Here is a 27,922-nt window from a genome sequence, read left to right on the forward strand (position 1 = left end):
GAAATATCACTAATCAACATGTATGCACCAAATGGTATAGCATCCAAATTTTTAATAGAGAAACTAGGAGAATTGAAGGAGGAAATAGACAGTAAAACCATATTAGTGGGAGACTTGAACCAACCACTATCAAATTTAGATAAATCAAACCAAAAAATAAACAAGAAAGAGGTAAAAGAGGTGAATGAAATCTTAGAAAAATTAGAGTTAATAGACATATGGAGAAAAATAAATAGGGACAAAAAAGAATACACCTTCCTTTCAGCACCACATGGCACATTCACAAAAATAGATCATACACTAGGTCATAGAAACATGGCACTCAAATGCAGAAAAGCAGAAATATTAACTGCAGCCTTTTCAGACCACAAGGCAATTAAAATATTGATCGGCAAGGGTACATGGAGACCCAAATCAAAAATTAATTGGAAATTAAATAACATGATACTCCAAAATCGGATAGTTAGAGAAGAAATCATAGAAACAATTAACAATTTCGTTGAAGAAAATGACAACGGCGAAACATCCTTTCAAACCTTATGGGATGCAGCCAAGGCAGTACTTAGAGGAAAATTCATATCCCTGAGTGCATATATTAACAAATTAGGGAGGACAGAGACCAAGGAATTGGAAATGCAAATCAAAAAACTTGAGAATAAACAAATTAAAAACCCCCAGAAGAAAACCATACTAGAGATCCTAAAAATTAAGGGAGAAATTAATAAAATAGAAAGTGACAGAACTATTAAGCTAATAAACAAGACTAGAAGCTGGTACTTTGAAAAAACAGACAAAATAGACAAAGTACTGGTTAATTTAATTAAAAAAAGGAAAGAAGAAAGGCAAATTAACAGCATCAAGGATGAGAAGGGGGATCTCACCTCCAATGAAGAGGAAATTAAGGCAATCATTAAAAACTACTTTGCCCAACTATATGGCAATAAATATACCAACCTAGGTGATATGGATGAATATTTACAAAAATATAAATTGCCTAGACTAACAGAAGAAGAAATAGTTTTCTTAAATAATCCCATATCAGAAAAAGAAATCCAACAGGCCATCAAAGAACTTCCTAAGAAAAAATCCCCAGGGCCTGATGGATTCACCAGCGAATTCTATCAAACATTCAGAGAACAGTTAATCCCAATACTATACAAACTATTTGACATAATAAGCAAAGAGGGAGTTCTACCAAACTCCTTTTATGACACAAGCATGGTACTGATTCCAAAACCAGGCAGGCCAAAAACAGAGAAAGAAAATTATAGACCAATCTCCCTAATGAATATAGATGCAAAAATCTTAAATAGGATACTAGGAAAAAGACTCCAGCAAGTGATTAGAAGGGTCATCCACCATGATCAAGTAGGATTTATACCAGGGATGCAGGGCTGGTTCAACATTAGGAAAACTATCCACATAATTGACCACATCAACAAGCAAACCAACAAGAACCACATGATTATCTCAATAGATGCAGAAAAAGCCTTTGATAAAATACAACACCCATTCCTACTAAAAACACTAGAAAGCATAGGAATAGAAGGGTCATTCCTAAAAATAATAAACAGTATATATCTAAAACCATCAGCTAATATCATCTGCAATGGGGATAAACTAAATCCATTTCCATTAAGATCAGGAGTGAAACAAGGATGCCCATTATCACCTCTATTATTTGACATTGTATTAGAAACACTAGCAGTAGCAATTAGAGAAGAAAAAGAAATTGAAGGCATCAAAATAGGCAAGGAGGAGACCAAATTATCGCTCTTTGCAGATGACATGATGGTCTACTTAAAGAATCCTAGAAATTCAACCAAAAAGCTAATTGAAATAATCAACAACTTTAGTAAAGTTGCAGGATACAAAATAAACCCACATAAGTCATCAGCATTTCTATATAATTCGAACACAGCTCAGCAGCAAGAACTAGAAAGAGAAATCCCATTCAAAATTACCCTAGACAAAATAAAATACTTAGGAATCTATCTCCCGAGACAAACACAGGATCTATATGAACACAACTACAAAACACTTTCCACACAACTAAAACTAGACTTGAACAATTGGAAGAACATTAACTGCTCATGGGTAGGACGAGCCAATATAATAAAAAATGACCATCCTACCCAAACTCATCTATCTATTTAGTGCCATACCCATGGAACTTCCAAAAAATTTTTTTACTGATTTAGAAAAAACCATAACAAAGTTCATTTGGAAGAACAAAAGATCAAGGATATCCTGGGAAATAATGAAAAAAAAATACAAAGGAAGGGGGACTTGCAGTCCCAGATCTCAGACTATATTACAAAGCAGTGGTCATCAAAACAATTTGGTACTGGCTAAGAGACAGAAAGGAGGATCAGTGGAATAGACTGGGGGCAAGCAACCTCAGCAAGACAGTATATGACAAACCCAAAGATCCCAGCTTTTGGGACAAAAATCCACTATTTCATAAAAACTGCTGGGAAAATTGGAGGACGGTGTGGGAAAGATTAGGCTTAGATCAACACCTCACACCCTACACCAAGATAAATTCAAAATGGGTGAATGACTTGAACATAAAGAAGGAAACTATAAGAAAATTAGGCGAACACAGAATAGTATACATGTCAGACCTTTGGGAAGGGAAATACTTCAAAACCAAGCAAGAATTAGAAAGAGTTACAAAATGCAAAATAAATAATCTGGATTACATCAAATTGAAAAGTTTTTGTACAAACAAAACCAATGTTACCAAAATCAGAAGGGTAGCAACAAATTGGGAAACAATCTTCATAAAAACCTCTGACAAAGGTTTAATTACTCAAATTTATAAAGAACTAAATCAATTGTACAAAAAATCAATCCATTCTCCAATTGACAAATGGGCAAGGGACATGAACAGGCAGTTCTCAGCCAAAGAAATCAAAACTATTAATAAGGACATGAAAACGTGCTCTACATCTCTTATAATCAGGGAGATGCAAATCAAAACAACTCTGAGGTATCACCTCACACCTAGCAGATTGGCTAACATGACAGCTATGCAAAGTAATGAATGCTGGAGGGGATGTGGCAAAGTGGGGACATTAATTCATTGCTGGTGGAGTTGTGAATTGATCCAACCATTCTGGAGGACAATTTGGAACTATGTCCAAAGGGCGATAAAAGACTCTCTGCCCTTTGATCCAGCCATAGCACTGCTGGGCTTTTACCCCAAAGAGATAATGGACAAAAAGACTTGTACAAAAATATTCATAGCTGCGTTCTTTGTGGTGGCCAAAAATTGGAAAATGAGGGGATGCCCTTCAATTGGGGAATGGCTGAACAAACTGTGGTATATGTTGGTGATGGAATACTATTGTGCTAAAAGGAATAATAAAGTGGAGGAATTCCATGGAGACTGTGAACAACCTCCAGGAAGTGATGCAGAGCGAAAGGAGCAGAACCAGGAAAACATTATACACAGAGACTGATACATTGTGGTACAATTGAAGGTGATGGACTTCTCCATTAGTATCAATGCAATTTCCCTGAACAATCTGCAGGGATCTAAAAAAAAAAATACTACCCACAAGCAGAGGATAAACTGTGGGAGTAAAAACACTGATGAAAAACAACTGCTTGACTACAGGGTTGGAGGAGATAAGACTGAGGAGAGACTCTAAATGAACACTATAATGCAAATTCCAACATCAGGGAAATGGGTTTGAGTCAAGAACACATGTGATAACCAGTGGAATCATGCGTCGGCTATGGGAGAGGGAAAGGGGGGGAGGGGAGGAAAAGAAAACGATCTTTGTTTCCAATGAATAATGTATGTAAACGACCAAATAAAATAATGTTTAAATTTTAGGAAGCTTCTATTGATTCACCAATACAAACTTAAGTCTGTGTCTGTATATATGTATGTATGCATGCTTGTATGGACACACTTGCACTCTCTGAATGTATATATTTATTTGTAGTAGAGTTTGATCATTCAAGGCTGTCTTATGAAGTCTCAAAGATTTAGAGCTCATGGTGATAGAAATATTTATCCTTTAAAATGTAAGAAATCAGGCTTTTCCTTTATGTAATATTATATATGTAACAAAGTTACATGAAGCTTTTGTTTATGTATAAATGGTCAGAGAGATAATTTAAATTATTCATGAGACTATAGTAATTACTATTACCGTCCTTTAAATGCACATGCATAGGGGGCAGCTGGGTAGCTCAGTGGATTGAGAGCCAGGTCTAGAGACAGGAGGTCCTAGGTTCAAATTTGGCCTCAGACACTTCCCAACTGTGTGACCCTGGGCAAGTCACTTGACCCCCATTGCCTAGCCCTTACCACTCTTCTGCCTTGGAGCCAATACACAATACTGACTCCATGACGGAAGGTAAGGGTTTAGAAAAAAATAAATAAATGCACATGCACCCATATAATAGCTAACATGTACATAACACTTTAAAATGCAAAAGTCACTTCCATATTTTATCTCATTTGACCCTCACAACAATCCTGAGACATGCTAGAATTATCCCCATTTTAATAATGAGGAAACTAATATGTATTAGTATTTATATATTATATACATTTCATTTTTATTATTTCATATATATCATTAATATATATGTGTATATATATGTATGTATGTATATATATATATATATATATATATATAAAACAAATACTCCATTTAACTTATTTGATTTAAATGAAAGAATTGGCTTAAAGCCAGAATTAGCTATACATGTATTATAGTTTGGTTTAATTTTCCATAATACAAAACATCCAAATAAAGGGAACAACTTCTCTTTGATCACAAAACCCAATTGTATCTGACCCTGAAAACAGAACACAAATTTGCTGAATATCAGCTCACTTTTCAGGCCATTCCACCATATCCCTCTCCCTCCATCATTTAATGAACAAATGAATGACATTGTGTGTATATATATATATGTGTAGAGACACATGCACACACATATATATGTTCACATACACTCATTTGCACATATTACTGTGTATATCTAGATACATATATAATAATGTGCATATATTGATATGCATCTGCATTATAAGTATATACACATTTTAAATATAATACTTTGCTGTGCTATTCATATTCACATGTGTTATAAATATATTTGGCAACTATAGCTACATATGCACATGCATGTAACATGAAGAAACTTACATATATTGGTTGTATGCATTTATACTTGCATGAATAAGCAATATGCACATGTAGATATAGTACATATGTAAATAAGTACATGCATGCATGAATAGATCTAAACATAAATGTATGTACATATGTAAACCATACAATTCATATGTTTGTATATGTTTATACACATCAACAGATACCTGTGGTTGTTATTTAGTTCATATCTGTTCTTTTTTTTGTGAGTCAGGTACAAGGGAAAAACAACTAAACCACAGAATTCTTCATGACCTCATTTGGGATTTTCTTGGCAATAACTAGAGTGGTGTTCCATTTCTTTTTCCAGTTCATTTTGTAGATTAGGAAACTGCAGCAAACAGGATTAATTTATTTGTGCCGTCACAGAGCTATGTAGAGTCTAAGGCCAGATTCAGACTCATGAAGATGAATCTTCCTGATTCCAGGCCTGGGACTCTATGCTCTGAGCCCCCTAGCTGCTCCCTAAATATACATATGGATATAGGTATATTTAGACACATACATATACATACACAAAGATGCATATATATATATATATTTATTTACACACACAAAGAAACATATACACATCCAGTTGTACCTATTAAAGCAAGACTTTAAAACTGAAGTCATTTTTACATATTTTCACTTTCTGTTTGCCTAAGAAAAATTGCATGTGATTCAAAAGAAAATAGTAGCATAGCTAGAGCATTTTAATCTAATTCTGCCAAAAAACAAAAACACACAACCCTAGCCATTGCTTTGCCCCATGCCTAAAACACAGTTTTTGCTTATATTAGCTCTACCATATTTGGGTTGTTCCCTTCTCTGCACTTGAAGTCCTATCTCTGTAACTTCTTTTCAATCAGGATGAGATATTTGGATATTGGCAAAAGAAAGTTAGCCTTACTGGTTCATCTCATCGTCAGGATGAAGACAGATGGAGAAGAGCAAAGATTTTCACACCTGAGAGAGAGAGATAGAAACATCCTCATAATGATCAGCTTCAAAAGCTATTGATGATTTATTCTGAAAAGAATTCAGGCCAGACTCTTTGATATGCCTGGAAAAAGAGAACAGCAAATTTGCCATCAGGGATAAGACCAAAGACCAGGTTATAAGAACATAGATGGATTTTTCTGTTTTAGGAAAAATTTTTGTTTTGAGTTTGGCAATTGCTTGTTTCATTGACATTTCTCTCTATGTTATTCATTCATTGAAGAGGATACATTGAATAATTGTGGTTGCATCCTCTCCACCTGAACTGTGAAAGAGCTACTCATTGATCTAAGTATAAATCTGGAAAGTAGCTGTGTGCTTGTAGCTCTGCCTGTTAGTTGCTTTTTTTTAATAATTGGGTACTGGAGTCAAAAAGACCAATCCACAAACACATATTAGGCAACCATTGTTTGTCTAGTACTGTTCTAGATTCGCAGAATACAAAGACAAAAGGGAAAAAATCTCTTTAATGAGTTTCTATTTTCTTGATATATAGTATTTACATTTATAGTTATCGATAAAATAAGTAGAAGATCATTCTTAGCAGTAAAGCACTAGCATCTGAATTGGTTAAGGAGGTTTAATATAGAAGTGGGCATGTGAGCTGAGTTTTGTAAGAATGGGAGGCCAGGAGGAAATGCATGAAGAACCAGCAGAGCAAAGGGTAGATTAAGTGTTGTGTCTGTGGAACAGTAAGAAGCCCACTTTGGCTGAATGGTAGACTGCACACAGGGATCTGTGGAATAGCTAAGGAGGAAAGGAAGCCAAAACTTGCCTCTTGGATACCCATCCCTCCTCCCACCATGGCAACTCAAATGAAAAGATACTCGATTAGAGCAAGACAAACGTTAAATCAGTCTGTTTTTTTTTTTTTTCAGGTGGAAAGCTAAAACAACCAAGTGATTCTTTTTAATGTTTTCTTAATGTTGGTGAAAATATTTTAGTCCGGAGAAAAGATTTAGTCAGTTGATATTTAACCCAAGGGAAAAGAGTTTTGGGGAATTGAAACAGATCTCAAGCATTTGTCAATATGCAGATATTAAAAAAACACTAGTAACACTAGAATCTAGAAGTTGAGCCATATTTCATTATTTCCAAACTTCTTGTAACAGATACACATTTTCCTGATGGAAAAAAAATAAGCAAAGAGGTAAGATAAGTGATTTAACCTTTGACAATTTTTAGAGGAAAATGATCCAAGTCCTCAACTTGGTCCTCAGATAATAATCATGTCTATTTGCATTACTTTGTAAAGCATTTAAAAACGGAAACACCCAAAATCTGACCTTCTGACAAGGGATTTCAGGTTTATTCATTTTAAGAGTATGAGTTTACCCTTTAAAATGGTGAGAGGTTTTAGTAACAAGGATAGGATCAAGTGTAGTAGATACAAGCATCTCTGACATAGTTCAGAAAAGTGGTTGAAAATTTCAAAATGTTTAAAAATGTTAACCAATAATAGCTATAAAATTGACTATTGTTCCTTCTTTTACTTATTAGCAAATAAATTTAGAGGGAAATAGTTTATTTTTCAGTGAAATCCTTTTCCCCAAATTAGTTCGTTGGTAATTCTCAAGAAATCTACGTCAAAAGTATATTTTAAAACCTAAAACTTTCATTTTCACAATCTCTTAAGAAATACAACATACAAATAACATATACAAAAAAAGCTTTATATAGGATAATTTGGTATAATCAACAAAGGGAAAGCACGAAAATTAAAAGGGATCAGGAAATGCTTACTGTAGAAAGCAACATTTTAGCCAAGACTTGAAGGAAGTCAGGAAAACCAGGAGGCAGGGATAAGATAGAAGAATATTTCATAGAATAAGTTAAGATAAAAAATAAACACCAGGCAATGTGTATGTGACCCAAAAGAAATTGAAGTGATTTTCACCAGAATAGGGCAAGGAATATTTGTGCTTTTGTGTTTGTGGAATATTTGTGATTAAAAACCATAGCATGGCAGGGATTATATTTTTAAACTGTTACCTCCCCCCAGCACTTTGCAAGTAGATATACCTAATAAATACTCATAGTATTATTGTACTGAATAGCTAGGAAAAGGCAATGTAGGAGACAAAAAAAAAAAGGTTAGGACAGACCACTTGCCTGAAGATCAAGCATTTAGCATTAGACTGGAGGAAGATGAGGCACTTATTTTCATTCATCCATCCACACAGGTGGTGGGCAAAGGTTCTTTCAGGAACCCCAGAGTGAGAGAAAATCACTCACCATTTGCTTCTCTTAAAGGACTCCATTTAGAAAAGAACTAGAAAGAGGGAAAGCCCATCAATTAGGAAATGTTCGATCAAGTTGTGTTATATCAAGAGTGAGCAGAATGATTTCAGAAAAAAAAAACCTGATAAGACCTATATGAACTGATGCATAGTGAAGTAAGCAGAACCAGAATATTATACACAGTAACAGTTATGTTGTATGATGAACAACTGTGAATTAACAAATTATTCTTAGTAATATAGTAGTCCAAGACAATCCCAAATATTCATAATGGAAAATGCCATCTGCCTCCCGAGGAAAAAAATTAATATAGTCTGAATATAGACCAAAACCTACAATATTTCACTCATTTAGTTTTTGTTTGAAATTCATTCTTTAAAATGACAAATAAGGAAAAATGTTTTACGTGATTGAACATCTAAAATGTTTATCAGACTGCTTATCATCTCTTTGAGTGGGTAGTGGAAAGAAGAAGGGAGGTAGAAAATTTGGAACTCACACATTTTAAATATTGTTTTTAAATGTGATTGAGGAAAAAATAAGAAAATTTTAAGAAAAAATAAGACAAATTTAACTGTTGTCTGCTATTGAGGAGGGAATTCAAGCTGTGCTAAAATTTGTAAGTCTAAGAGACATAAGCATAGGAAAAGATGAGTATCATTCATTTCACAGCTCAATCTTTTTTTTTTTAAACCCTTACCTTCCATGTTGGAGTCAATACTATGTATTGGCTCCAAGGCAGAAGAGTGGTAAGGGCTAGGGAATGGGGGTTAAGTGACTTGCCCAGGGTCACACAGCTGAGAAGTGTCTGAAGCCAGATTTGAACCTAGGGCCTCCCTTTTCTAGGCCTAGTTCTCAATCCACTGAGCTACTCAGCTGCCCCCCTCACAGCTCAATCTTAACAGACTACAGAAAAAAAGTTGAATCCTTTAAAAAGAGTCTGACCCCCACCAATTTAACTCTTAAATGCCAAATACCTTGGAGACAATACAATTAACAATGCAAACCAATCAGAAAGTTCCCCATTTATATTCCAACAAAGCACAAGAATACTTGCTTACCTCTATGTGAAGTAACTTGTCATCATCAGATTTACTAGAGAGAACTCAAATCAAATTGATCAAGGACTCATCCTTCAACTCACTGCTATAGATAAAATTATTTGACTTTGACCACTGAATTAACCAGTTATTAACTCAAAAAAGTTAATTATAAGAATATAAATAACATGATCCTCACAGCCCTTTAAGTTTTATTTTCTTCTATTTAAAAGTTCAGAAATGTGATTCATCAGCCTATTATGCACATAGTCACACACTCATTATATTTGTTATAAACATATTTTGTATTCTTTGAACCTGGAAAAATAATTATTCCAAGTATAAATGGGACAAGTAAAAATAAAGAATGGTTTAATACTTTAATATATAATCTTGTCAACATTGGAGTTTTCTCTATTGATTACATTTTTCTCATATTGGATAATTCTTATCTATACCTGGTCTTACTCCATGAGGTAGATACAGTGGTTTCTAAAGATCTTCTGGTTCTTTTAGTATTTCCCAGATACTAAATACTGACTATATAATCCAACCAAATAAATTTTCAGTCATCATATCCAGGAGGATGTAAGGCCAATAGCTTAAAAAGTGGTTAATCTACCTTAATTCCTTTTTTGAAGAAATGCATTAATTATGTCATATTTAACATATTCACTAGTTTTAAGAGTATATGATGCATTTCCCTAAATTTCTTTCACATGTCATTGGGGAGAGCTGACCAGAAGGCATCTGGTAATTGATTTCTCCAGGTCTTGGACCATTTGAGAAAAAAATAGAACATAAGGCACTCAACAGAAACAAGGTTAAAGTTTAAAAATATTTTTATAGCATTTACTCATTTGTTACCACTGAAGGAGAATAAGATTTTTTAACAAAGGACAGAATTAGAGGAAACTAGGTGTTGCCCTGTCAAAGACTCCATTATACCCCTGGTCCCCCTTTCAATAACAATACACAGTACCTTAAGAGCACTTTTAGCACTGTTCAGTGTATTAAAAAAATAAAAGAAGGAAGTTTTGTGCCCAGAGGGAAGCTTGGACTTTTGGTATTGTGGGAGGGGGGAGAGATAAGAACCCTTTTCTCAAAGCGGGGTACAGGGGAGACAGCAAATATAACGGGTTGGCTCAGAGAGAGGAGAAGGGGTTTGAAGATTTTTCCCCCTTCTGCCTTCCCTCCTTAGCTAAAGCTGCTCTTCCCAATTCACTCTTGTCCCTCTTGTCCCCCCTCCTCTACTCAAGACCAAAAGGTCTCGCCTTCATCCCTTCACTCACACTCAGCTTGGGGAACAGATAACTTTTAATGTTAACTCTATCAGGCAATACAAAAGGAATAATGGGCAGGGAAGAATGGGAAAAGGAAAGTGGGGAGAAGGGGTCCCTGTCTCTATCTAAACCCTTTTCCCTCCCTCCTCGAGTTTGGGGGGTACTCAGGCCTTGGCAGCCTGAGCCCCCTGAGAGAAAGTCAGGTTGACTCACCCCTGGGCAACAAGAGCTGAGGTAAAGTCTGCTCAGGTTTCTCTTCAGAAAGTCCCTTCAATTGGGAAGTGCTGAGGGAAAAGATTTCCAGTCACCAGCAGGAAAAGTGGGTAACCCTTAGGAGAATGTCTTTTACTTACCTTCTCCCTTCGGCATCTCAAGACCAAGAGACTCACTGCTCTCCCAGCCAGAGTCTTCTCCTCCTCTCGATTCCACTCATGGGGCCCCTCCACCCATCAAGGTGATCAATTTCACATACTCTTCAATCTGGCACTTTTGTCTAGTGCCAACCTCTGTCACAATCCTCCATTTCCTGTTGTTCACATGGTGCCACCTGTGATAGAGACATGAAGAGAGAAAGGTTTTGCAGGACTTGTAGACCACGATGCAAGAACCAGGGTTCCAATGGAATGTTCCCAGGAGTGGCAGTTGGGGGTTTGCTGGCCACACTGAGAAAAAAAATTTGGCTCTTGGTCTCTCTGTCCCTGACTGGAAGTCACACACTCTCGCTCCCTGGAGCTTTGAAACTGACTGAAAGACCTTTGTGAGGCTGATTTGATTTTGGGGGTTTCTCTGGTTCTGAGCAGTGGAAGCTGACTAGAAGATAAGCTTTTGAGTAGGTGGTCTATTTGAGATTTGAGCTGGCCAGGAGAAAACTTAGAGATTTTGAACTTTGTTTCTTTCTGGGGTTAAGCTGAGAGACCTGGCTGATTTGTGAAAAAGAAAGAATTTAAAAGGCTGTTGTCCTTTATCTCCCTAACTGTCTCAGAGTCATAGTTTGTGACTGGAATACTTCCTCAAACCTTTCTAAAATTATCCCCATAGTTTAGGGAAATCCTCATCCCTCATTACCTCAGTTTCCCATCCTGTTATCCCAATAAACCCCTTGAGTGATAAAGCAACTAGAGCATCTTTATAGTTTACTCAGGAGGGAGGGAAGAAGCAAAGGCTTCAAGAAGTATTGGGAGGTGGGGGAGGCAAGGGAGGAGAGGGTTGGAAAAGGGAGGGAGTAAGGAGGTTAGGAAGTAGATTGATCCATCAGCCTTCAATAGGGATCAATAGATAAACCCCAGAGCAGATCCCAGGGCATTCCCTTATAAGTAGTTCCCTTGTGTACCAATATCCCGGTGTGGCATCCCTCAGCATTTCTCATTCCTACATCCATTACCAATAAGCAGGTTTAGGTTCCTATAGCTAGCTCTCTCTAATCAAAAGCCAGAGAACAGTAGTCATTGCAAGAACAACAGTTTCCCCTCAGTTTACCATCACTATCTCAATAAGTAGTAGTTTTCTTCAGTTTATTTCTTCTATTTCATACCCTGGCTCATGCCAGTTACTTATCTTCTATGTCTATTCTAATCTGTCTATGCTACTTATTGTGCCATCTAACCTCCCCCCTCCCAAAATTATAAATCTTATCCTAGTCTATTTGCTAATCTAAGTCCCTATAATATGCTAAGACTGAGTTGTGGGAAGAGGATTAGGATTATGTGCCAACAAAATTTTATAATATAACAATTTCTTAATACAAAATTCATTCCTATTGCAATCAATATAAAATTTAAATCTCAAGTAAAATTGAACTATCCTATGCCTTATATAATGCTAATTCCAATGTAACAATTCATAACATTTATTGGTATATATATATATATATATATGTATATATATACATATATTAACTTTTATCTAAATGAAATCTGATATATTCTGTCAATAAGTTACCTTGCTAGTTATAATATTCCCTTTTCCACCCTAAACTACTCTGTCCCTGTTTATTAACGGTTAGTATTTTAACTCTCCTTTCTATCTATATAACTGGATTAGATCATTATTATGCTCTCTCTCTTTCTCTCTCTCTCTCTCTCTCTCTCTATATATATATATATATACATATATATATATATACATGTATACTATTTGTATACACTTACATATATCACATTTTATTTAAATACATTTATACATATATACATATAGATCTTCTGGTAGTAGAGATTTATTTACAGATATACAATGTATGGGTTGTTCTTATTTACTGAACAGCCCCTAATGTTAGTGTAAAATTTGTTTGTGTTCTAGATATGTTGTGGTGGATGCATATTTATTCCAATGTGCATGTGAATGTACTTCCCTATATGTGAAGTTAATGTGATCTGTAATTAATCTTATGTGACCCATTTTCCTGAAATTCATTCCCCATAATGTCTTTGATTCAAAGTTCTTTCCAGTTGTCCATGTATCTTCCATCCTTTGGTGTTGCTTGAAGTTTGTCACAGGTCTGGAGTACCTTCTCCTTTACAGGATACATACTTGTCTGTCGTCTCACCTTGAAGGACGATCTCTGGTATCAGGAACTACAGGATCATGTGTTTGTGTAAGATTAACGTGTGTGTGCATGTAAGAGTGAATATGTTGATGCATGTGAGTGAAACTTTATATAGGATATTTGTGGCATCCTCATGTATGCAAGTGAGATTCTTTTGTTTATGTAATGAATGTAGGTATCTTTCTTAATGTGTGATTGTAAGGAAATTATTCTATTCCTATTTGGTTGATTGTAGAGGTTAATGATATTTTAGTATAGGCTTGAGATTGAAATTTGTATGTAGGTTTAATAATTCTAAGATATTCTAAATCCACCCAAATAAATTCTCAGATTCTGCAAGGAACCACATCTCCTGTTTCACAGGCTACACTAATTCTCCCTGCTCTATCTAACTTAAATTTATACTATCTGTCTTGGGCATTATTCTATTTCAGTTTCACTGTCTATGTTTAGTATCTCTATTTCTTCTTGTGTGATTTTCTTGGATTCATGGCCTCTATTTTTATTTATCAAGTGTTGTTCTTAGGGCTTCTGTGTTTGAATGGATTCTTGGGCTTCTATTAAGTTGGCTTTTGGTGTGTTATCATGGGTACAGTGATGTTTAACGTGAGATGCATGAAGCCAGGAATCTTTTCCTACTACATTGATCAATGTAGGAGTGGTGAGAGTTACATTGTATGGACCAATCCATCTGGGCTCTGTGGGTTTGTCTTTGGCAAATTTTTTTACATATACTTTGTCCCCTGGTCTTATGTTATGTAATGAGAAATCTAGTGGGACCCTTTGCACTAGTAGTCTTAGCCTTCTCAGTTCTTCCAGCGTATTTTGTATCTGTGTCAGATAGGTGTATAACTGGCATTCCCCTCCCAGCATGGAAAGATAAGATGGTTTAGCTTTCCTTCCTATCCATACTGGCTATCTGTACAATATCTCATATGGGGAAATATGTAAGTCTCCTCTGGGTTTCATCCTCAGATAGGACAATGCAAGTGGAAGAATCTCTGTCCACTTAAGATGAGTTTGGGCACAGAGTTTAGCTATCATGGTTTTGAACTCCTTATTCATTCTTTCCACCTGTCCTGAACTTTCTGGTCTATATACATTATAGAAATTACCCTTTATTCCCAGAGACTTATACACTTGTTGTAAAATGCTAGATGTAAAGTGACTTCCCTGTCTGAGTCTATGGTGTCTGGAATGCTGTATGTAGGAACTATATCTTTAAGCAATGTTTTCACTACCATGCCAGTGTTGTTTTTCTTTGATGGATATGCTTCTTTCCATCGAGTGATCTGTTCATCATGACTAAAACATATTTATATCCTTGGTCCCCAGGCATGTTAATCAAATCAATCTGCAGACACTGAAAAGGTATAGAAGCTAGGTGTTGCCTTCCCAATGCCTTGCACTTGAAATGACCTTGATTAAACTTTCTATAGATGTCACATGTCTGACACACTCTTATAGCAGTTGTTGATATCCCTGAAGCTTCCCAAAAACTGACAGACCTCATCCAGCATGAATTGAACTCCATAATGACCTCTGTAGTGAATCATATTACATAGATGTTGGTACAGTCTTTTGGGCAAGATGGGCTTTCTTCCTTGTGATAAACAGCTTCCTTTGACTAATCTGGCCCCTAGATGTTCTTGTCATGACTGAATCTCCTCTTAGCAGCATGCTTGTTTGAGATCATGCTTATCTACCAGAGAGAAATTCAGAACATGGATAGGACCAAATCTGGCCATAAATCTTGCTATTATGATACCTCTTCCTTGCCAGAGGATTGAGCCTTGCAATGGATCACTGCCACTTCCTTTGGCAAGTTCACTGCTTCTAAGAGTTGGTTTATGAGGTTCTCATATGCTATCCTTTTTCCAAATGTTGTGACAAATCGCCTATTCTTCTAAATTTGTCCTGTGGCAAATAAAATTCCAAAGGCATACGCTGATTCCATATATATATTCACCCTTTTGCCTTTGGATTGCACCAGCGCTTCTATGAGGGCTCTGAGCTCAGCTCCTTGAGCATTGACATGACTTGGTAATGATACATGCCAGAGGGTCCCATCCCCCATTAAAACTGCAGACCCTGTGATTCTTTTGCCTTTGAAAACATAAGAAGAACCATCCGAATATATCTGAAGATCCAGATCATTGAGTGCTGTGCCCTTCAGATCTTCTCTGGTTTTATGTACTGTTTGTAATCATGTATGGGCTTTTCTCCCATCAACAGGAGCTGAGGTAAGGTCTGCTCACATTTCTCTTCTCTTCAAAAAGTCCCTTCATTTGGAAAGTGTTGGGGGAAAAGATTTCGAGTCACCAGCAGGAAAAAGTGGGTAATGCTCAGGAGAAAGTCTTCTTCCCACCTTCTCTCTTCGGCATGCCAAGACCAAAAGACCTCACTGTTCTCCCAGCCAGAGTCTTCTCCTCCTCTCTATTCCACTCCTGGGGCCCCTCCCCCATCAAGGTGATCAATTTTACATACACTTCAGTCTGGCACTTTTTCTCTAGTGGCAGCCTTTGTCATATTAGAAACATGGGGGATATTTTGTTCTTCTATCCTGCTCCCATGATAATGTTCAATGGACCAAGGTCCAGCTGTGGCAGAGTGAGCTGGTGAGAGGGAAAAGGAAAAAGACAAAGACTATTCAAGTGATGGGTTGATTCTGCTATCTAATTGCCACCCTGAATGTATATGATATGCCTCAAGACCTGAGCCTTGAGAGCATGGTGCCTGGGATGCTTTTGCTCATCCTAGAACAAGAATTTCTGTCCTTTCTAAAAGAACATATCACCTAGCCAATGATAATAGCTGAAACAAGAGCTAAAGATTATGGAAATTCTAGCTACCTAGGAAGGAGCAAGCAAGCATGAACCACATCTCAGATGAAAGTTGTTTAATTCTCAGCATAACAATTTATACTTTGGAAATTAGCAAACGCTATAAATCAGAGATCAGTTTATTATTTTGTTAAATATCTAGTCTTAATCAAGTAATAGAAAATAATGTTAATATTATTATCCCCATTTACAATTAAAAAAACTGAGTCAATAGAGATTAAGTGACTTTCCCAAGGTCACACAATAATAATATTTGAGACTGAATTTAAACTCCTCTTTCTGATTCCAAGCCCAATGCTCTATCTTCTAGGTCACCAGCTACCTATTTAGCTCATTCCCTGCTGTTTCAGTAAATGCCTTTGCCTTAAAGTAATTGTGTTAACTGTCTGACCATTAAAGATAGATATATAGGTAGGGGCTTGTGAGCCCACAGAATAACTTGAACCCATGGCAGTATTTCCCTAGGCAATAAAATCTGCAAGTTTGGGTTTCATGTATTTGGGAATTCCTCAAATACTGTATATTTAAAATGGTTTTATCCTGTTGAATTCTCCTTACATGTATTTTTCTATTGCAAATTTCACAGAAACTCTACCTAACAGTTTTTACAAACTATTTGCAAAACCAATGCAAACATAAGGTAACCCTTTATGTTTGACAAAGAATCATCTCTTTAATCAGAAAGCCTTAGTCAAATATTAGATTCATAGAATCAGAAATTTAAAGTTGAAATGAACTTTATTTTAAATGTGAGGAAACAGATGCAGAGTTTGAATAACTTACCCAAGGTCATGCAGGAAAATTAATGGCAGAACAGGTACTAAAATCTGGGTTACCATATCCCTTAGCAGTGACTTGTCCTTTCTTCTAGGCATTATAGTAGTAAAAATGCAGGGACTAAAAATAATCAGCCAATTTTCAAGGATTCATGCTCTTAACCCATGATCAGGAAAACACATTTTTTTTTCTAATAGTGTCCTGGTCTAGATTTGACTGAGGTGAGCCCTCTGGAAGTCACTTAACCTCAGTTTAATTTGGTTTCCTCGATTGTAAAATGCAGATAATAATATTCCTACTTCCTGAAACAGTGGCAAAGATCAAATTAATATAGGTAAAGCACTTCATAAAGTGAGCACAACAAAATGGATATTCTCAAATCACTGAACATTTCACAAAATGAGATTTACTTAGTCATAGGAGAAGAAGGATGTTTAATGAGGATGAGCAAAGAGGATGCCTCAAGTTGGTTCAATTAAGTGAAAACAAGCATCTAAGGGAGCCTGTTGGTGTCTCTCAAGACTTCTTTGTACTTAGATTATGAGGAAATGATGTCAACTGTGTGAGTTCTTAGTCCCCAAAGCTATCCAAGTCTTAGGGTGTTTTAGTACCTTTATTTTTATTTTTAAGCATATTTTATTTTGTTTTTAAATTTATTTAATTAATTTAGAATGTTTTTCCATGGTTACAAGACTCTTTTTCTTTCCCTATCCTCTTTCCACCACCACTCCCCTCCCATAGCCAATGAGCATTTCCACTGTGTTTTACATGTGTCATTGATCAAGACCAATTTCCATATTAATGATATTTGCGCTGGGTGATCATTTGGAGTCTACATCCCCAATCATATCCCCATTAACCCATGTGATCAAGCAGTTGTTTTTCTTCTGTGTTTCTACTCCCACAGTTCTTTCTCTGGATGTGGATAGTGTTCTTTATCATAAGTCAATCAGATTTGTCCTGGGTCGTTACATTGCTTGTAGTAGATAAGTCCATTACATTTGATTGTGTCATAGTATATCCTATTATGTGTATAATGTTCTGCTTCTGCTCCTTTCACTTTTCATCACTTCCTGGAGGTCGTTCCAGTCTCCATGGAATTCTTCCACTTTATTATTCCTTTGAGCACAATAGTATTCCATCACCAACTTATACCACAATTTATTCAGCCATTCCCCAATTGAAGGGCATCCCCTCATTTTCCAGTTTTTTGCCACCACAAAGAGCGCAGCTATGAATATTCTTGTACATGTATTTTTCCTTATGATCTCTTTGGGGCACAAACCCAGCAGTGCCATGGTTGGATCAAAGGGCAGAAAGTCTTTTAGATCCCTTTGGGCATAGTTCCAAATTGCCCTCCAGAATGGCTGGATCAATTCACAACTCCACCAGCAATGAATTAGTGTCCCCACTTTGCCACACCCCCTCCAGCATTCATTACTTTCCTTGTCTGTCATTTTATTTTATTTTATTTTAAACCCTTGCCTTCCATTTTAGAATCAATACTCGGTTTCTAAGGCAGAAGAGTGGTAAGGGCTAGGCAATGGGATTAAGTGACTTGCCCAGGGTCACACAGCTAGAAAGTATCTGAGGTCATATTTGAACCCAGGACCTTCTGTCTCTAGACCTGGCTCTCAATCCACCCTTTTCTGTCATTTTAGTCCATCTGCTAGGTGTGAGATGGTACCTAAGAGTTGTTTTGATTTGCATCTCTATAATTATAAGAGATTTAGAACAATGTTCTTATTGATAGTTTTGATTTATTTATCTGAAAATTGCCTATTGGTGTCCCTTCCCCATTTATTTTTAGTACCTTTAAAAGAAATTTCACCTTAACTTTCATGGGAAAGGTTAGGAGTTAGGCTATGATTCTAGTCACAGGATGGATAGATATGTACTCACAGAGAGACACTTCATCCTGAGCAATGAAATGAATTTTTCACATGGACAAACGCATCTTTATCTGGTCCACTTTGACATCAAGATCATAATTTTATATTCAACATCTAAATAACAAAATGAAATTAAATGACATTTACTACCTCTTTGACCGTTAGCAATTTACCTAATTTCTCAGCTTTAATTTTGTTATCTGTAAAAATGAAATGATAAATTATAGCCCCTAACTCAGAGGGATATTGTATAGGTAAAGTACTTCATAAACCTTGAGGGGATTAATAAATGTTAGTTACTATCATACTTATTATTATTAGGAGTAGTGTTAGTATAGTAGTAGTAGTAGTAGTAGTAGTAGTAGTAGTAGTAGTAGTAGTAGTAGTAGTAGAGGTAGTAGTAGTAGTTTTAATAGTAGTAGTAGTAGTAGTAGTAGTAGTAGTAGTGCTTGTACTAGTAGTGATGGTGTTAGTAGTGGTGGTAATGGTAGTGGTGGTAGTGTTTGTGTAGTGAAACTAGCAGCAGTAGTTAATACTGACACTCCCTGGAAATTATTCTGGATAAATAATTGTCATTTTAAATTGCCATATTTTTTCTTTCAATTTTGTTTCCAGTTTGTGAATCTCTTGGCAGCTTATTTAGGGCAAATGTTTCTCTTCTCTTAGAAAAATACAGCTAAAGTGTTATGTAGTAGTAATGACGGTTTAGGGAAGACCATCCTTGAACTTAATTAATATATTTATGTGAAGGATAAAGATCAGGATGCATTACCTCTCAATTACCTCTTGGGGTAGAAAAAAACCCAATATTATATACTCTGTCACACACTCCCTTGTCAGGAAAGCTAGTTAACCTTTCTTAAGCACTTATGATGTCTCAGAAACTCTGCTAAGTACTGAATCAGAGATTGTGATAAATAATCTTATTAAAGTCACAGGATCATCTTTATGTTTTGTTTTTTCATTATAGGGAATGTTTATCATATTGAGAGGAACAGAAACTGACCCCCAGGAGATATCATGGAAATAATTTTCTTGAGTTTTTAGAGGTCTGAATTCTAAGGAGATTTATGCTTTCTCCTGAAATACAGACTATGTAGTTAGGTGATTTCCATAGCAATTAAAAACAACTATCTTCCTAAAAGATAATTTATTAATTGAAAGATGAAGCACTATTCTCTAAAGTTAGTTTCACTCAAATAAATTACTACTTTCATGGTCCTTATAAGTGCCCTTTGACTTTTAAGAACTTGTCAGCTGAGGGGGAAGTTGGGTGGCTCAGTGTATTGAGAGCCAGACCTAGAAACAGGAGACCCTGGGTTCAAATTTGACTGCAGACACTTCCCAGATGTGTGACCCTGGGTAAGTCACTTGACCCCCCATTGCCTAGCCCTTACCACTATTGATTCTAAGATGAAAGGAAAGAGTTAAAAAAAAAGAATCATTCAACTGAGTTTTTTTTTTATTATTTGAACAACAGTAACTATTTCAAACTCCTAGAAAGGCTCAGTTCATCCTAGTTCAAATGGACTGTTTTTGTATTCTAGAATTTTGGAATTGCATCTGGCTTGGGAGGATCAACTATGTAAGTAGCTTTGCAAATTTTAAAATGCTATATCAGTGGTCTTGTTATTATTATTACCATAATTACTTTATGTCATGAGAAAAATCTATGAATTTGAATCTTGCTCATTTTTTATCTCCTTAAAACTACTTTGAGCTTCTCCGGCAGGCTTCTGCACTGTGGCCCAGGAAGCTTATTTCTGAAACAACTTCATCATCCTTTAAGACCTTATTATCCTTGAAAGTCCACCTTGTCACTAAAAATACTCTCTGCCTCCATTTTTGTTTTTAAACCTTTACTTTGCTTATTAGAATGGATACTAAGAACTGGTTATAAGTTAGATGAGTGGTAATGGCTTAGGTAATTGGCATTAAATGAATTCCCCATTACATATCTAGAAAATGTCTGAGGCCAGATTTTTAACCCAGGACCTCTTGTCTTCATGCCTGGCTCTCCATCCACTCTGCCTCTCTTACTGGAAGATCTGGCCATGAACTCCAAACATCCATTTAAGGAGAAAGTTCAGCCCCAAACTCCTCCCAATGCCTTTCTTTATAGAGGTCAGACACTGAACTCTCAGGCTATTCCACTTCATGAGTGTATCTGCCACTCTGCCTAGGTTCCTTAGAACAAGATGACTCCCCTCCAAACCTCCCCCTATGTTAACTTTTCCCTTTTACTTTCTCCTTTTTTATGTTTTCATTTTATTTTTCTCAATTAAATATAAAAACAATTTTTAAATCACCTTTTTAAAATTTTTGAGTTCCAAATTCCTTTCCTCCCTCCTTAAGAAGGCAAAGACTTTGAGATACATTATACATGTGCAGTGATGCAAAAAACATTTCCATATTGGCCATGTTGCAAAAGGAAACAGAACCCCATGCACCCCAAATCAAGAAAAATACAAAAAGTAAAAAAAAATGCTTCAATATACATATCATTTTTTTTCTTTTTTTCTGTCTAGGTGGTTAGCATTTTTTATCATCAGTCCTTATGAATCATCTTAGATCATGGATTACTCAGAATAGCTAAGGCTAAAAGGAACATTTTCTTATTCTGCTCACTTCACTTTATATCATCAGTTCATATAAGTCTTCCCAGGTTTTTCTGAAACCACCCTGCTTGTCATTTCATATAAGAGAATAGTATTCCATAATAAATACCATAACTTGTCTAACCATTCCCTAATAGATGAGCATCTCTTCAAATTCCAATTCTTTGCCACTACAAAAAAAATTAATTTAGTTAGAATTGTCATTTTCCCTGTATCAATTTTCCCTTTTATGAACAATTAATATTTCTCCAATTATTTATATCTGACTTTGTGTAAACTACCTTGTAATTGTATTTATATAATTTCTGGGGTTTTCCTGGGCAAGCAGACTCCCAAGGATTTTATATCATCAGCAAATATTTTAAATGGAATTTCACTTTCTAGCTTTTCCTATTGTACTTTATTGACAACTGTAAACCTCAAATTTCCTTAGACTTATAAATGTTGGTAATTTCACCATTGGGATATTTCATACTTGGAAAATTTCTTACTGATAGTCTATTGGAATGGGAACTCCATTGGCATGGGAGGTTCTTTCTCTTCCCTTCTTAAGATTACTTTAGGACAGAGACCCTTTGCTGAACAATGGAAAGGACTTTGACCTATGCTTAAGCATAGAACAGGAATTTCTTTGAGTCTTGATTGATTTAGAATTGATATAATGGAGATACTTGGAATAAATCTCCACCCTATTCAGTCCTAATAGAATTGAGTAAGGGCTGCAGCCTAGATCAAAATTTAATTATTCCAATCTCTACCATACTCAAGTTAACAGGATTTAGAAAGGGCTGTAGCAAAGGAGTATAGATTTAATCATTTGAAAATATGACCTTCAACAGACATGTGCAAAAGCCAGAAACCTCTGGGCGGTCCTGGGTTAAGCGAGAGCCTCCATTGACAGGGAAATTGATGAAGAGTGATTGGTAGATGTGAGGACTGAGGGGAGGCAACTTGGATGGTGTCCTTAAAGATAGGAGGGTCTGGAGAGGAGGAGGATTGAGTTTTTTGGTCGGTGTGGTTCCTGGGCTCTGAGGAAGCTTGCTCTGAAGGAAGCTGAAGGTGGGGGCCTCTGAGACTGTTTCTCCATTTTGGACACGTGAGTGAAAGGGACTGATCTCTTTTCTTTGCCCCAGCTATCTAAGGGCTTGGGCCTTTTGGCCCAGCCTAAACAGAAGGGGTATTTAAGCCCTATTCCCTTCTCTCCCCTTTCTCTCTCTATATATATCTCTAATTCCTTTCTTGCTCCTATTGTAATTAAACTCCAAAAAAAGGCTGACGGCTGACTTGAGTTTTTCATTTAGGAATTACATAGCTGATTCCTTGGCGACCTTAAATTAATATATATCAGTCTTTTAAAGTGATTCCCTTGTAACACAACATCCATAAATATTGGTGATTTACATGAATTTATTTTATATCCTAAAACTTTGTTAAAGTTATTAATTATTTCAACTAATTTTAATTGGTTCCCTAGGATTCTCTAAGAATATTATCATACAATTTGCAAGGAATATATAGCTTTGTTTCCTCATTTCCTATTGTAATCCCTTTAATTTATTTTTTCTTCTTTTATTGCTATAGGTATGATATTGAGTAATAGTGGTAATAATGAGAATCCTTGTTTCACCCATTATCTTATTGAGAAAGCTTCTAGATTATCCCTTTATATATAATGGTAGTTTGTGGTTTTAGATAGACACAATATGTTATTGTAAGGAAAGCTCTATTTATTCCTAAGCTTCCTAGAATTTTAATTGGTATGTGTTATATTTTATTTAAAGTTTTTCTGCATGTATTGAGATAATCATATAATTTTTGTTTTGCTATTATTATTTTTCAGACATTTCAATTATGTAACTCTTCATGATGACATTTATTTATTTAATTTTGGTAAATTTTTACCTTCTATCTTGGAATCAATACTGTGTATTGTTTCAAAGGCAGAACAGTGGTAAGGGCTAGACAATGGGGGTCAAGTGACTTGCCCAGGGTCACAAAGCTATGAAGTGACTGAAGGAAATTGATTTTTTGTTTGTTTGTTTGTTTTTAACAGAGACCCTTGAGTGGTTTTGCTATTCCTTTCCCAGTTCATTTTACAGAACAGGAACTGAAACTAATAGGATTAAGTTACCTGCCCAGGGACACATAGCTAGTTGGTGTCTGAAACCAGATTAGAACACAGAAAGGACTCATCTCCTTGACTTTAGGCCATGTATTCTATTTATCTAGCTGCCCTTTTGTTCTTAAAGTGTTTAATAGAACTGGTAGTTTTCCTAATATAAAATTAGTTTTGCATTCCTGTTATTAATTGCACCTGATCATAGTTGGTAATTTTCATGATATATTACTGTAATCTCCTTGCTAGTCTTTTGTTTAAAAATTTTCAGTCATCATTAGGGAAAATCGTCAATAGTCTTTCTCTGTTTTTTCTCCTCCTGGTTTAGGCATCAGAACCATATCTGTGTTATAAAAAGAATTTGGTAAGACTCTTTTCCTTGTCTACTTTTCTAAGAGTTTATATCCTGCCTCTTTTTGTCAAGTATCTCCCCTTCCCATTAGATTGTAAGCTTCTTGAAGCATACTTTCTTTTTATTGTTTTGCTCCTTCTTTTTTGTTTTGCTCCTACTATCCTGACAGATAGTAAGTACTTAATTTTTTATGAATTGGATTGGATCAGGTTGGATTTTTTGGAAAACCTTTTATATTTCTATACTCTGCTCTAGTTCACAGACATAGCCACTGTTTGTAGATTATTACCATGTCTGCACTTCAATTTTTTTCATCAGACCTTACTCACAGCATGGTTGATAGAAAAGACAAAAATGAAAGATTCCATCCATCTGATTTAGTTTGGTTTGTTTATTTCCATATCTTAGGGGTTGAGGGTGGCAGGAGTGGCCATGATCTCTCATATCATATAAAGAACCTCTAAATGCCAAAATGTCAAAAACTGCACTTTTTAGGATCCAGTTTTATTTCCCCCACATGCATAAATAATTTAGCCAATAAATATTCTTCTCCTATAAATAATGATTTAAACTAAGTAAGCATTGACAATGGCCCTAGTTCTTTAAAAGTTGTCATTTGCATTTTTGAATGTGCAGAGATATCTTGTATACCTTGTAAATTTTTAAGACTTTTAAAACACATCAATGATGAAATAGGAAGTCAAAGGATGGAGTCCAGAATGTTGTGAGGTCTGAAAGCCATCATGTACAAAGAACAGTCAAAGAAACTCAGGGAGCTTAAACTTTGAGAGAAAAAAGTCCAAAAGGAATCATGATAGCAGTCTTCAAAGAGATAAAGGACTGTCATTTAGAATTGAGAATAGACATGTTTTAATTTGCTTCAGAAAGCAAAAGTAGGATTAATGAGTAGAAGTTATATGAAAGCAATTGAAACTGACTAACAATGAAATAGCCTTCATTGTGCATGCCATAAGATTTGGGAATTGCAGTGAAAAAGGGGAAGAAAGGAATAAGCATCTGTATAGCACCTACTATGTACTGGGCATTGTGCTAAGTATTTTACAAATATCATGTAAATTGAATGAATCTGCAGCTAGTTGAGGATTATTCTAACTTTTATTTCAATTCTCATCTAATGAGGCACCACCTCACACCCACCAGACTGGCTATCATGACAAAGAAGGGCAAATGATATATATTCGAAGAATGTGGAAAAATTTAAAAATTAACAAATTCCCATGAATCCATATGTTTATTACATTTTAGATACTTCCGGATTTCCAGTTTAAGAAATATTCATCTTTTTTCTAGTTACAGTAAATTATAGCAATGTGCAGTTATCATCCATTTAAATACATCCCTTTGCGCAATTATTTTAGACTATAGAATTAGGATGTATGTGTGTTTGAATACTGAAACTCAAATCTTCCCATTTGAATGTGTTGATTGATGTGAACAAGGGCAGCACAAAGCAAATTTACAGCACTATTGGAGGAAGCAAATAATTGGGTAAGTTTTGTGCCTATCATATCAAGGAAAGAATTTTATTTAGTTTCAGGGCCAACATGCACAAATTCACCAAATATCCTTCATCAAGGTTTTATGGAAAATGCTGCACTCATATTCCCCCCAGAAAGCCAGAAGTGAAGATCTAAAATTTGTACATAAAACATAATGATACAAACCATGCTTTATATGCTTAATAAAACTTCATATTAAATAATACTCTAAATTTTGCTAAGCACTTTGCAACTCTATCATTTGACCCTCAGAAAAATGCTTGAAGAACCCACTATCATTATCCTCATTAAACAGATGAATTAGCTAAAAACCAGGGATCTGTTCAGGCCCAGATAAATATTAAGCATCTGCAGCAAAATTTAATTATGATGCTACTTCTGTGCATTATTTCTCAGTGTGTAGGAATAGAATAAAACTAGTTTATATTGCCACCCCTATTCACCCCTTCATCTGAGCTTCACTATCATGACAAGCTAAATGTTCAGGGAAGTGTCCTGAAAAATAAAATACCGAATGGCAGATAACATTAACGCTCCTTAAGTGAGTCATGAGTCATGGTGTAATCTGAATTTGTGCATGGCTATAAAAGCCTTTTGTATTTGCACTTTACATCCAAGGAGTCCTGTGCTTTCTTATATAAACTATTGAAGAAATGACAAAGAACCCAATAAAGTTCTATCTTCTATTTATGCCAACATATTTCTGAAGCTTGTTGAACATAAATCCTCAGACAACTCAAGACATGTCTTTCCAATTCATCAAAAGAAGAACTAAATGAAAGTATAAAGATTTTTAAATAAATGAAGTAATAAATTCTCATATACAAAATTGACTCCATCATTCAATATCTATTCTTCAGGAGTCCAGGTTTTTACTCAAATAGCAAAGATATTCGTCATTAGTTTCTAAAGACTTTAAATGTGATGAATAACTTGATAGAGTTTATACAACAGAAAAAAATGTCGAACATAAGAGTTGGAAGGAACTTCTAGAGATGACTAACTAAATTAGAAAGACCTAAGTTCCGATTCTCAAATTCACTGGCTGTGTCACTCTGGGGGTTATTAAGTGCTATTTGCCCAAGTTTCCTCAATTGTAAGGTAGGGAAAATAATAGTTTCTATATGCCATGGTCATTGTAAAAATCAAATTTTCCTTTTTTAAAGGCACAAAACAGTGCCTGACATATAGTAAGTACTTGCTATTTTAGTTTTTCCTTCTTTCCTTCCTCTCATCATAGTCCCACCTTACTTGAAAAAGAATGTTCTTTATGGTATGTTGAGGTATAAAAAAAGACTATTTCTCAAAGTAGGATACAAATTCTGGCTCTGCCACTTGCAAACTATGTAAAATCATTTAATCTGACTAGGTCTCAGTTTCCTCACTTATAAAATGGAGGGATTTAAATAGGTAACCACCAAATTTTTCATTCTTCATCTCCAATCCTGTGTAGATCCTTACATTGCACTGAACTTGGTCTTTCATCCTTTCAAATGAAAGGAAGTTATGTTTCTGAAAAGCTTAGAAAGTGAATCTAAAACCAAAGAGGAGCCAAGGTCCTAAAAGACTATCTACATATTGAATTGACTTTCCAATTTATTTTTGATTGAAATTTTTTATTTAATTAATTAATTTAGATTATTTTTACATGGTTACATAAATCAGGTGTTTTTTCCCTCCTCCCCCCATATACAACAAGCAATTCCACTGGGTTTTGCATATGTCATTGATGAAGACCTATTTCCATATTATTATTATTATTTGCATTAGGATGATCTCTTAGAATCTACATCCCCAATCCTATTCCCGTCGACCCATGTGACCAAGCAGTTGTTTTTCTTCTGTGTTTCTACTCCCACAGTTCTTTCTCTGGATGTGAATAGTGTTCTTTCTCTTTAGTCCCTCAGAATTCTCCTAGATTATTGCATTGCTGCTATTGACTCTACAATTCAGAGAAAGCCCATTCCTATAAAATATGAGCATTAAATGTAAGGACACCAGAAACGAAGCAAATGTATTCATGGCTCAACTCTTAAATTTATTTGTGACTATGGTCAAATAAGTCCCTTAAACTTTCTGATCCCTATTTTCTTGACCAGTAAAATGAGAGGAATTTTGCATTTCACAAGGTTTCTATTAGGACACTTTTTCAAACTTGTCACTATTTTTTAAATTTTATTGTGAAAATTTAAGCGCTGGTGATTACATGTGTACTCTATCTAGCCTGTTTTCGTGAGAAAATAACAAAAGAAAAAAAAGATATTATATGGGTAAATTAGAGCCAAGGGTTACATAGTGGGAGAGGTAGCTTCAGAGCCAGAATGTTCTGGGTTGCAAACCTCTCAATGACACAGGCAATTTCCCAAAATGTAGTTGCAAATCAAATTTTAAGGGTGTTTCTTCATTAGTAGATCCATGCAATATGGAAATCAAATGTTTCATCAGAAATATATATGTATATACATATATATATATATTGAGAGAGAGAGAGAAAACTGTTATAAATATTGTTCCTGGGTTAATGAGTATAAACT

Source organism: Monodelphis domestica, chromosome 1, assembly GCF_027887165.1.
Source record: "Monodelphis domestica isolate mMonDom1 chromosome 1, mMonDom1.pri, whole genome shotgun sequence".
NCBI classification, from domain to species: domain Eukaryota; kingdom Metazoa; phylum Chordata; class Mammalia; order Didelphimorphia; family Didelphidae; genus Monodelphis; species Monodelphis domestica.